The sequence below is a fragment of the Rhinolophus sinicus genome, linkage group LG15, assembly GCF_036562045.2.
Source record: "Rhinolophus sinicus isolate RSC01 linkage group LG15, ASM3656204v1, whole genome shotgun sequence".
Classification (NCBI taxonomy): Eukaryota; Metazoa; Chordata; class Mammalia; order Chiroptera; family Rhinolophidae; genus Rhinolophus; species Rhinolophus sinicus.
In genome coordinates, this window is record NC_133764.1 from 38,590,903 (window position 1) to 38,603,242 (window position 12,340).

At 53.5% G+C, this 12,340-nt stretch overlaps 1 long non-coding RNA gene across 2 annotated transcripts; it reads right to left on the bottom strand.

Moving 5' to 3' along the window:
* Positions 1-4,341: 4,341 nt before the first annotated feature.
* LOC141568976 (uncharacterized) lies at positions 4,342-12,340 on the bottom strand. Of its 2 annotated transcripts, none has more exons than XR_012492315.1 (3): positions 12,243-12,340; positions 10,594-10,670; positions 4,342-4,434 (listed from the first exon to the last, which is right to left on the bottom strand). It is a non-coding gene; the product is annotated as an uncharacterized LOC141568976 (long non-coding RNA). The 2 variants fall into 2 exon arrangements; XR_012492314.1 differs by lacking the exon at positions 4,342-4,434 and adding an exon at positions 7,217-8,058.

Genomic DNA, 12,340 nt, shown 5'->3' on the forward strand with positions numbered 1-12,340 from the left:
TTCGGCGTTTGTTCATGTCAAATAGTGTTACATGTTCTCTGCTCCACGGCCAAGAGGGCGGCAACAAGATGGGAGTTCAGGGAAAGGGCTGCAGCTCTGACCTCACCCCCAAGGAGGGAGGATGGGGTCAGTTTGCCTCAAACCCAGGCAAGAGACAGAAGCAGGTGGGAGGAGCCCGGGGCACCTTGTCTCCCAACCGGCCTCCTCTACCTTAATGTTGGAAATGGGCTAACAGAGGAGCCGCACAAGAGACACCGCTCCCTGCAACGTGCATCTGACTACAGCCTGCAGGACCTCGGCTTGTTATGTGTGGCTCCTAGCAGAGCGGGACTCAGGATAGACAGGAGGGAGCATTGCCTGCTAGGCCAGCTGGGGACGGGCTTCTAGCACCCTCAGACCACAACCCTGGGGCCACCACTTCCGACCAGGGACACTCACCTGCCTCCCCCCAAAGAGACTTTCCCAATGCAGAGGCGGAGCTGTCGGCCTTCCCACCCAGGTCTGAGCACACCCAGCAAACACGTCCTGGGCTTGGCTTGGCAGAGTAAATGTTGTCCAGGGCCAGGAGGAAGTGCCCAGGCCTCCTCCCTCCCACCCCACTCAGGTAAAAAGAGTCAGGATGACCTCACAGGCCTGGGCAAGAGGTGACCTCCATCCAGTGAGTCTGAGGACAAGAGTTGGAAGCATCTCTTCCTGGTGGACTCAGCTCCCGGTTCGCAGGAGATCCTTTTCCTTCCATGTCTGGAGTGTTCTCTCCCTAGAGAGAGCTGGAGCGGAGCTGAGCCCCCACACTCTTTCCGGCAGGTTCTGGAAAGCCAGATGCTCTACGGGGTGCGGGCATCCAAATTGGCCCCCCATATGCAGAAAGCTGGACCTAAACGAGTGGAAATGTCTTGGGCAGGTCTGGGGGCAGCAGGCAGAGGGTGGCTGTAGGGGGAGGTGGCGGGTGTGTCCCTTGCCTGGCTGTCTGGCGGTTTCTGGGGTTTGTGATGCATGGTCCTCAGAGAGGAATGGACAGCTGACTTCAGGGTCACGATGGCCCCCTCTGTCAACTCTGGGCTACAGTAGGCAAGTGGCATCACCCAGCCCAGATATCTGTCCCCAACATTCCCTGGTGGGCTGTTTGCCATAGGACGTCCAGAAGATGACAAGGAGTCAAGCATGGCTAGGCCACCTACAGCACGAAGATGGGCAACAGGCCCCTGCACACTCCACATAAGCTTCTTTGTGACCAGCGGTGGACATTCTAAAGCATGTTCCTATTTTTGTTTCATTTAATCAATTAATGCTCTGCAGCCAGGGCCAGCTTCCAGGCCTTGGCCCTGCCGACCTTTGAGCTACAGCATTGGGGGGGCACCCTGGGCTCTGTGGGGTGTTGAGCAACATCCCTGGCCTCCACCCTCTAAATGCTGATAGCACCCCATCCCAAGTTGTGACAGCCCAACGTGTCCAGACATTACCCAGTGTTTCCTGGGGTGGGGGTGAGGGGAGGGAGCATAACCACCTCAGCTGACAAGCCCTCACTTAGGGAAACTAATAAAAATCTTGGCTCTTTAGAAAAGCAAAATGCAAAGTTCCATCGCCTGTTTCAAGGTCGAGCAGAGTAATGCCCATGGCAGCAAACATACCACAGTGTGTGTTCTGGGCACACCACCCGTCCACACTGGTTCTCAGGGGAGGGAGGAAAGCAAGGGATAGTGAAAAGGTTGTCCTTTAAAAGTGCCCATGAGTAAGTCGCATGCATAATGTTTCATTCATGTGAAACTAAACATATGCATGGATATAGACAGGTGCAAAAAAAGATGTTTGCAAAAAGTGAGTGGAGTGGCTCTGGGTGGCGGGAACTTAGGTGACAGGACAGATGTCATATCCTGCTCCTTGTGCAGGAAAAACAACTTCCAGATGAGGATCCTAAAAAGGACAGCTCCAAGAGCAGGAATACGGCCATTTCTCGTGCTGTCTGTCTGTGGAACACCAGCTGGCTGCAGCTCCCAAGGCCTTTACTCTCAAACGACCCTACTTGTTCACCGACACTGCTCTTGGCTCACGCCTCCCATTGGGGGTTCTTTTGCTACATCCATGGCTGCATTTCTTGTCATCCTATAGGGCATCTTAAAGAAAGTGGGGCTTGGCCTCTCTCTGCCTATACACCTGCCACCTGCCCCCCTTCCTCTCCTCCCAGGCAGGCACCCTTTGGGGCAAAGGCAGCCTTGAGCCAGGGCCCCCACCTTGCAAACCTGTCTGGATATCAACTCCTGCTCCCCAATACACGGAACTCAGCCTTCAGGGCTGGGGCTGCATGGTCCAGTCTAGAGTGACCCCAGAAAGAAGGGAGGGAGGGAGGCTGTCAACAGGAAGCCCAAGAAGTCACTGACTTGAAGAGACAGCCGCATTGAAAACATCTGGGAGCAGACAGCCCAGACTGAAGGCACTGAACACCTCCTCCAGGCAGGCGCCCTGTTGCAGCAGCGGTATCAGCCCTGTGCAGGGAAGCCTCGGCCAACCTTGTTCCGAGGGACTCTGGGATGGCACTGCCTCGCCTCCCTGCAGATGTGTTTTGCCTCCCCCAATTCAGAAGGTGCTGTCCTGCAAGCCTTCCTTCCAGGACTGAGGGAGGGTCCACAATTCCCAGAAGGGGACACACGGAGCTCTGCCTTCCTCTTCCACCTCCCACAGCCCCACCTGTGTGCCTCCCGCATCTCCTGCACTGGGCCTCCTCAGACCCTCCTTCAGACGTCGTAGGGAAAACAAAGGAGTAAGAGAAATGTAAGCAGTCGCTCCTTTCAGGCCTGCTGCTGTGCGTTTTCTCATGCCCAGGCTATTTCCTCTTGGCCCTGGGCATGTGGTCATGTGCTTCCTTTCATGGGCGGGTTAGGGAGCAGGGCCAGGGAGCAGAGATGGGAACCCAGCGCTCGTCCATCCCCAGCTTCCAGGAAGCAGCCTCAGCTGGGTTCTGGGGACCAAGGGCTGTCCAGGAGCGAGGGGTGGGATACCTGGGGAAGGGCTGCCCAGCTCAGCAGGGGTTTGTTGAGGCTGAGTTTTCATAGTTTCAGGTTCCCCTCCCTGGAAGCCCAGAGGCGGGAGGCTCAGGTTTCCCGCCTGCCCGCCATTCTTCCCTTCCTTTGGTGTTCGGAGTGACGGGCCCATGGCCATGATGTCACCGCCTAATCCAAACAGAAGAGGGCTGGTTTGGCGGCGTTGGCGGGCGTCCCATGCTGAGTGCAGCAGTACATTTCATGTCAAGGCTATGATTAGGGCTGTGCCCAAGAATTTCCTCTCCCTTTCTCTCTCCTTCCCTCTCCCCAACCCCATTTTCTTTCTCTGTTCCTGCCTTGTCTTCTTTCCCCTGCTGCTGTCTCCCAGGCTCTCTCTTCTTTGGGGGTGCTTCACGTTCCCCATGAGGTCAGCCCTGCAGTCAGCAGCACCAAGCTCTTTCCATGCCCCGCCCAGGTTCCTTTCACCTTCCAATGCCAGCCCAGCTCTGTGACCAGCTTTGGAGCATAAGGAATAATAGGTCCGGGCCCCCTGGCGTCATCCTGTGGAGTATGTACAGGGTGAGGGGGATGGGACAGAATTCCTAAAGGCTTCCCTCAGCCTTGAGCTGAAAGGCCAGACAACAGAAAGCGCAGGGTTTGGGGTGGCTCTGTCACCAGCAGAGAGACCAGAGGCCATGGGCCATGAGAAAGGCAAGGGAAGCCCGGGTCCTCAGAAAGTGACTCACGGGTCCTGACCGCCATTTCCAGCTGGTGTCTGGAGTTTGGGTCTGGCTCACTGACTCTGATTTTGGCACTCCCGCCCTCTCCTCAGCTATGAGACAGCTGCCCAGCTCCACAGACAAGATGGGCTGGAGGCAGTGGCTCGCTGTTTGGTACCCGTGTCTCCCTGGGCCTGCCCGGCCCCTGGGGAGAAGTGGGATGCTGCGAGCATTCCTACCCCGATCTGCTGCTTCTCCTCTTCCTGCCTGTCCCTGGTTCAGTTCTGATGCTCGGGGGCCGGGAACAGGGCTGACGGCTGGCCCTTGTTCTCCACTTCCTGCTTGGTGCCCCCTCATAGGTGTCGCCTGGAGGCCCCAGGGAGGGCACATGGGTCTGGGGGGCACGTCTCCCAGCACCGAAGCTGTACTGGGCTTCCTCCAGTCACGGAGGGTGCTCCAGGTATCCCGCAGGGCTCCCCATCGAGTCGGACTGTGGTCTGACACCTCGGGGCAGATAGGGGGATGCCCCAATGTGGCCTCGAGGGGGGCAGGCATCCCCTGCCCCCTGCCCCAACCCCCACCAGACACAGATCACCCTCCAGCACACCTTTTCTGCAGAGCCTGGTATGGCTCAAATCCCTCCTCACCTTTCTCCAGGCAGCCATCCAGCCGAAGCTGTCTCAGAGTTGATTTCTGTTTTAGGAGGTTCCCAGCTGGGGTTGTATGGAGAGCAGGTCACCCTAAGGAGGGGAGAGATGGAAACCACACCTCTGGAGCCCCTGCCTGGACCCCTTTGACTCCTCGTGTTTTCTCATGGGTTAGTTTTCATGTCTGTCTTCCCCATGACTCTGCTTCTGAAGGTGACAGCTCACTCATTCATTCAACAATATGGAGTATTGGGCACCAGGCGTGTGCCAGGTGCGTGCAGGTGCCAGACACGGAGATGGAACAAAAGCGGCCCCTTCCCTCCTGCAGTACATACCAGCTTTAGGGCGTGCGGGGGGCTGGATGGAGGAACAAAGGCACCAGCCAGGTCGGAGGGCTGGGGAGGCAACCTGGGATACGGAGACCTGGAGGTTGGTAGGAGTTACCCAGATAAAAAGGGAGGGGGCACTGTTATAGATGGAAGGACTGGCCTGCTGAGGCCTACAGGTAGGAGGGCGCAGCAACTCCAAGAGGGTCAGGCTGGCTGGGCACAGAGCTGGGGAGGGGGCAGGGCCTGGCTGTCAACATGGCAGATCTGAAGGTGAGTGTGGGGACGGAGACAGGTGGCAGCTGTCGGCGGTGACTCACTGCTGGGCAGAGTGATTGGAAACACATGTGCCTGAGAAGTGCATTTGTTCCTCAGAGCTCAGGGTTCTGGGACCACAGGGGAGTCAGCAGGGAGGGGGGTGGGAGGGGGCGTGGTCAGTGGTGGGCCCACCGTCTGCACCTTGACCCCCATTGCCGGATCGCTCAACTCTGGCCACGTTCCTATTCGCTACTTTAATAGAAGCGACTTTTTATTATGAAAACTTCCGAACACTTACAAGGAGCGACAACAGTCTCGTGGCTCACCGGTGTTTGCCCAGCTTCGAAAACCCCCACTCATCATCCTCTTTTGTTTCCTCAGCACCTGCCCCTAATGGATTGTTTTGAAGCAAATTCCAGACCTCATAGTACCTATGTAAATATTGAAAGAACATTTTTTTACAGGTTTACTTTGTCTTCCTCCGGATACAGAAGGATATTAGCTTTATTTTATGAGGGTTTCTGTTAGCACAATACTTTTTTTTTCTCTCAGGGAAACAGCAGGTCCCCAGAATCAGATAAACCTGGATTTAACTCCCATCACCACCTGCGTGACTTGTGCATGATGGTTTAGCCTCTCTCGTCTCCGCTTCCTTGTTTGGAAGGTGGGGTTCCACTAGAACGCTGTCCAGAGAAGCTTGGGGCAGGTGTGCAGCACATGGCTGGTCTGGGATGACATCGACCATGGAGGGGCCAAGAAACAAAGCTGGTGGCACAGCTAGGAAGCTGCTGGAGCCAGGATCCCAACCCCAATCTGTCAGACTCCAAAACCTGTTACCTCTCTGCACTGGCCACATGGCCCATCAACACGCCTTTTAGGGGCACTGGACCACAGCTGTCCAGGTACTTTGGTCATGATCTGGAAGGTCCCTCTGCCCGAAACCCACCCTTAGACACCAGGGTTGGGGGAGATGTCCAGGCCCGGGAAAGCACCTTCTTCAATAACTCAAGGTCCTTGAGGACAAGCAGTGAAGGGGGGGCTCCCAGCCAATAGGAGGGGAGAGGGTGAGCAGAGCCAGGTGAGGACGGACCGTCCCACCTGGGGACAGGTGCCCTTGGTGTAGTACAGTTGGGATCTTTGGGTTGTAGGGAATAAACACCGAGATGAGACAGTTGAAAGTGGGTGTTATTCAAGGATTCAGGAACGTCGTGTAACGTCTGCACAATTAGTACAGCTAGACACCAGGAATGTGGGGAACCCTCAGGCTACTTCCTCCCGGGGGCTCTTCTCACTCCCCCTGAAGGTCTCACCATGACTTGCTTCCTTCCGCCTTCTTCTCCACAGCCCAGCCTGTCTGCTCCACCCTTTCAGTACAAATACTCTCCCAGAAGGGAGAAGAAGGCCATTCTTCTCTAGGGTCACATGCTTCTGAGTGTGCTGTGATGGGCCAGCTGGCATCAGGAGACTACCCACACCTGGCTCCATGGCTGTGGCCACTGGCACCAACTGGGTGGTCAGGGCCTGGGGTCTGAAGGGGAGTGGGAATGGACCTGTCTAGAGGGAGGGCAGGGCCCCCACAGGAGTCATGAGGAGTGGAGGGGTAGGTGGGCCCCGGCCTGCCTGCCTGTGGGACCCTCATATCCTTTTAACCCATCAGCAATGGGAGAAGGCAGTCAGGGTCGGGGTCTCTGGAGGGCCTGCATGATGGCCACGTGGCACCAGCTAGAGGTTTAATGCACCGGAAGGGGTCTGGGGAGGCCTGTGACCTCTCAAACCTTGACGGGGGAAAGAAACCCATTCAAGACAATGCGTTCCGAGTCCTGACCTTGTCCCTGACCACGTCTCCTGGCAGCTGTGAAGGGCTGTCGTCACTCCAGGCTTGGATGTCGCCTGGAAGTCATGTCTGGGGCTGCTACTCTCTAATCAGCGGCCAAAAGAAATATTTTTTGCAGGTTTCTTGTGAGCTGAGAATGAAAATGCAACACCCAACAGGATGAGTGGGGGCAGGGAGGCCTGGCTTTCTCTAAGAGTCTGTATGATGTCATTCAGGCATAGCCAGGACTGCAGGTCCTGGTGGCCAAGAGGGGACCAGGTGAGCAGAGTAGCCAAGGGTGGGAAGGCCTGGGACTGCGGCAGATCATGGGATTGTTGGAAAAGTGTGTGCTCTAAAAAGGAAATGAGATGGCCCAGGCGGAACCTACATACTCCCCAAGAGGAATGCGTTAGAAACGACTTTTGAGGGGGACGACATGTACTCTAGCTTAAAATAAACAAACAGAAAAACAACAGAATGCAGATTGAGTTTTGAAAGTTCAGATAAACAAAAAGAAAAAAAGTACCATGTCAACATATGGGCATCTATCATCCATTACTTAATTTGCACAAGTATTCATATTTGCATATACATACACACAGCCAGTAACATTGTATACACTCTTTGGTAGCTTGCTTTTTTTAAACCCACGAGCGTTTTTTCTGTCATTAAATCTTTTCCTGAAAACACCATTTTTAACATCTGCATGGCATTCTGATGGAGGCTAGCCCCAGGAGGCAGGACCAAGTTGCCAATGGCAGCTCCAGGCTTGCTGGTCCTCACAGCTCCCAGTCCCAAAGAGTAAGCAGGTGTCCTCGGCCGTTACTATGGCAAAATACTCGAGGAAGGCTCTGATTGGCTAGGCTTGGATCTTCAGCCCGTCTTTCAGCCAATCACTGTGGCCAACAGGATTGAAGGCTTTGATTGGCCAGGCAGGAGGAGGCTGAGGGAAGGGACGCTGAGCAGACAAGGAGCATAGAACCCCCAGACTGCAAACCAATAGGAACGCTACAAAGACGTGGGAAAGGGATGTCCAACCAGGTGGTGGGGCTAAGACTAAAGGACCGCGAGACATGGTCCTTACCCTGAAGACGCACAATTTGGGGGAGACCCTAAAATATGCAAAACCCAGTTAAAGAAGGCTTACATGCCAAAAATGAGATAAACACACAGGAGGGCTTTGTTGCAGGACAGATCTGGGTTCAAGGCCCACTTCCACCACGACGTTGGTCAATCTCTTTACTTCTCTGGACTTGCGCGCCATCATCCACAAAGTGGAATAATACCTACCACACACATTGGGTAGGGTGAGAATTCCATCTGTTGGCATAAGAAGAGCCCAGTTTGGAGCCTGGCACATAGCAGGTGCTTGCTTGGCACATAGTAGGCGCTTGGTAGATGGTAGTTATTATTAGTAGTTGTATGTGTAGGGGGAAGGGACGCAGAGCACTGCTGCTTGGAAAAGGCTTAAATGTGAATGGTGGATTCATCATATCAAAAGGGGGAAACAACCCAAACGTGCATCAATTGATAACCAGATAAATAAAAGGTGCTGTATCTATACAATGAATTATTATTTGGCCATCAAAAATAATGAAGTAGGGCCGGACCGGTGGCTCAGGTGGTTAGAGCTCCAGGCTCCTGACTCCGAAGGCTGCCGGTTCGATTCCCACATGGGCCAGTGAGCTCTCAACCACAAGGTTGCCAGTTTAATTCCTCGAGTCCTGCAAGGGATGGTGGGCAGCGCCCCCTGCAACTAAGATTGAACATGCACCTTGAGCTGAGCTGCCTCCCAGATGGCTCAGTTGGTTGGAGCGCGGGCTCTCAACCACAAGGTTGCCGGTTCGACTCCCGCAATGGATGGTGGGCTGCGCCCCCTGCACCTAGCAACGGCAACTGGACCTGGAGCTGAGCTGCGCCCTCCACAACTAAGACTGAAAGGACAACAACTTGAAGCTGAACGGTACCCTCCACAACTAAGACTGAAAGGACAACAACTTGAAGCTGAACAGCACCCTCCACAACTAAGACTGAAAGGACAAAACAACTTGACTTGGAAAAAAGTCCTGGAAGTACACACTGTTCCCCAATAAAGTCCTGTTCCCCTTCCCCAATTAAAAAATAAATGAATAAAAAAAATAATGAAGTACTGAGTGACCCTGTCACATTAAGGCATCTACCGAAGATCGTGTGATGATGGTGGCAAGTCCCAAGCACAGCAGGACAACAAGGAAAGGCAGAGAGTTCCAGGGCCAGCCCAAGTTCCAGAAGAGTGCACACCGCCAGCCATTCCTAGACCTGTGACCACACAGCCGGCCCCCACAGCGCTGCGCAGGAACACAGCCGACTGGGGCTGTCACGCCTGCCCCTGCCCCTCACGCACACGGAGCTAGCTGCACATGAGAGCAGGAGGGGGGGCCTCGAGACCTTCACCCGGGGCTCAGATCTACAACTTCTGCCAATTTCCTTGACAGGTCTGACTCTGACGCCTTCCTCTGACAGGTAACCCACAGGCTCCAGCTTCTTGGGGAAGTAGTGCCTGCCTCTGACCCACCCCTTAAAGGGAACATCATGGGTCCCCTGCCTGAGAGAGATACGGAAAGACATTTTTTATTCAAGCACAACATAAACACAGAGAAGGGCACAAATCTTAAAGGTCGGGCTTGACACACCCCTGCAAAGTGAACACACAAAATGACCACCACCAGAATAAGGAGAACGTCACCAATACCTCCCGAGTGTCCCCTCCTGGCCACTTCCCCACTTAGATCTCAGTCCCAACTGCTGGCTCTGAGGACTCACTTTGCCAGGCTTTCATTTGAGGTCAAACCATCCTAAACATACTCCTAATTTTTCAAAAACCTGTCCAGTTTTGCAAAGACGATTTTCTTTGTAGACAAATCCCAGTCACTGCACAGTTGGGTTAAGTGTTTAATTTTTTGCCAACTAGTTTGTCTGCATTTATCTATGTCAGGGGGATGGTCTTAGAGGAATAGATACTAGATGGCAGGACTTGTGTCTGTTGAAATCGCTTAGCATCTAGAGAAATATCTAGACTCAGGTCCAACAATCCCCTTTGCTTCCTGGGGAAGCTGCCCTCGAACAGAAACAAAGGACAGGCGAAATATAAATTAAGGTTCCACTGCCACTAGGATGGCGAAACATGCTGAACACTGGGATGTCCGAGTGTAAGGCCCGCCCTGCCCCCTGAGCAAACACTCCCTGGGATTCTGGTTCTGGGGTCCCCTGGGTAAGATGTTTAAACCATTCTTCTTGCTTGCACCTGTTGAGTTGGCATTTTATTTGTAGTGGGAAGCAAAGCAAAGAGAGACCCATGGTCCTTATTTTGCCCCTTTCTCACAGAGGGGTGACCACCATTCTGGGACCGACCTTAGGACTGGGCTCCAGCCAGCTGGTTCTGGAGGAAATGCCATGGGCCCAGGGGGCAGATGTGGAGGGAAGGCTGCAGAACGAGCTGGCTGGGCCTGCTTTTCCCAGAAACACTCTCAGAACACACATCTATTATTTTTTTTTGAGGCTTTCTTTTATCATGCTCAGCAAAGCTGTATGAGCCAAACCTCCTTGATGGGGCTGGGTGAGGAGGAAAATATTTGACTTGTGAAAAGTTAACCTTGAACAAAGAAAACAAGAAAGACTGCGTGTGTTTGGCTGATGGATTTTACGGGAGTGAGGCCGAGTTTATTGCCATGAAATGTGCTGATGGCATGAAAGCATGGCGGCTCACCTCCTCCCCGCTGCAGCCCTGCTTCCCACAAAGGTCCTACACAGTCTCCCTATTGGCATTTGTGCCCGGGCAGCTCCGTGGCACAACTGCTCCAGGAAGGAGGGACTTACCTGCCTTTCTTCTCGTCTTTCTTTCACCACAGTCACATCTTGGGGAGCGCAATTGCAATGTGAGTTCTGAGTCTGGGCTTTGAAAATAAAAGGCAGTGAATGAATACCACCAGGTGTGGAAACAGAGAAGGGGGCAGGGGTTGGGATGTAAACACCTAGAAATTCTGGAATAGCTATACCTGTTGTCATTTGTTTTCTCTCCAGGTATGATTCAAACAAAGGAATGTCACTTGCTGTGCTAGGCATGGGGATAGAGAAATGCTTGAGGCATGGTCCCTGCTCCTAAGACACTTGCTGCCTAATCAAGTAGACAGACATACAGACAATCCCTATAATGAAATGGGGAAAATATTACAATAGCCTTCTGTACTCGTTAAGGTATTATAAGTAACTACGCACAAACTCACACAGTTTTAACAGTAGATTTACTGGCTCACTTAACTGGAGAGTCCCCAGGAGGACAGACATCACTATGTTTGAACAAGGCTGTTCCCTCTTTCGTGCATCTGCTTCTTTCTCCAATCGGATTGCCTCACTGTCACAAAACGGCTGCCAGTGCAACTAGTACAACTGGGCTACGTTTCCACATTCAAGTTTCCTTCTTTAGCTGCCGACCAGAAGTCATGAACTCTGCTAGAGTGGTTCATAGTGCAGCTGTCTTAAAAAGAATTGTCCAGGCTCCAGCTGAGCTGCCCCAGCTAACGGTCCCATGTGGAACAAGGATAAACCGTTCTTGCTGAGCCCTGCCCAAATTGCAGATCTATGAGCAACATAGATTTAGTCACTAAGTTTTGGGGTGATTTGTTATACAGAAGCAGATAACTGGAATAGGAGTTCTGAAAAAGAGGTTCACTTTGCCTTTTAAATGTTGCTGGAGCCACTGCAGCCATTTTGGCACCATGAGGGAAGCCAGTGTGAGAAGAAAGTTGCTGCTACAGAAGGCGGAAAGGAAAGGTGGCCCTGAACCTGGTCCTTTGGACCTGGCTGAACTGCTGGCTCAACTGTCCAGGAAGCCCAACCAGCCTCTGTACTTCCCAGGTAATAAGAACAAAAGCATCCCCTCCAAAATTTAAGCCTTTCTGAATTGGATTTGTTATTCATAACCCAAAGCATCCTAGCTAATATGTCTACGACCACTAATAGGGACCATCCTCTGGGTTTCAGCAGAGGGAGATGTCTCAGTCAGGTATTTTAGGACAATAACTACGGCGGCTCTACAGGACTGGCCTGGGAGAGCTGGGAGGTAGACAGGCCACACAGGACGCCATAGCAAAATTTCCAGGCAAGAGAAGGTGAGGGTGGAGGTGATGAGAGAAGGGCATGCGTGACAGTTCACAAGTGCTGTGCCTGGTACTACATGAGCTAGAAAGAGACACTGAACCTGACCCCTGTTGGACGAAGACCAGGAAGAGCAACTGAACTATTGGGAGTGGCTTGAAGGCGGCAGCACGGCCTCTCCCTCCGCGCCCGCCACTCCCAGGGGACTGGAACATGCCTCCCACTGTCCTCCCTGTCTGGCTGGCTGTGAGGAGGGACTTGAGCGCTCACGGATGCAGAAAAGGCCCTGAGGGAAGTGGAAGCTTCTAGGCCCAGGTGGCCCAGCCCTGAACGGCTAGTCCACCGTCCACTGCCCTGAACAAACGACTCACCCTGTTTCAGCCTGTTGTCCTCCCCACGTTCATTCTTGGCAGGTCCCCACCCAGACTGACCTCAGCCCATCCCACCCTCCAGCTGAGCAAGGACTGCG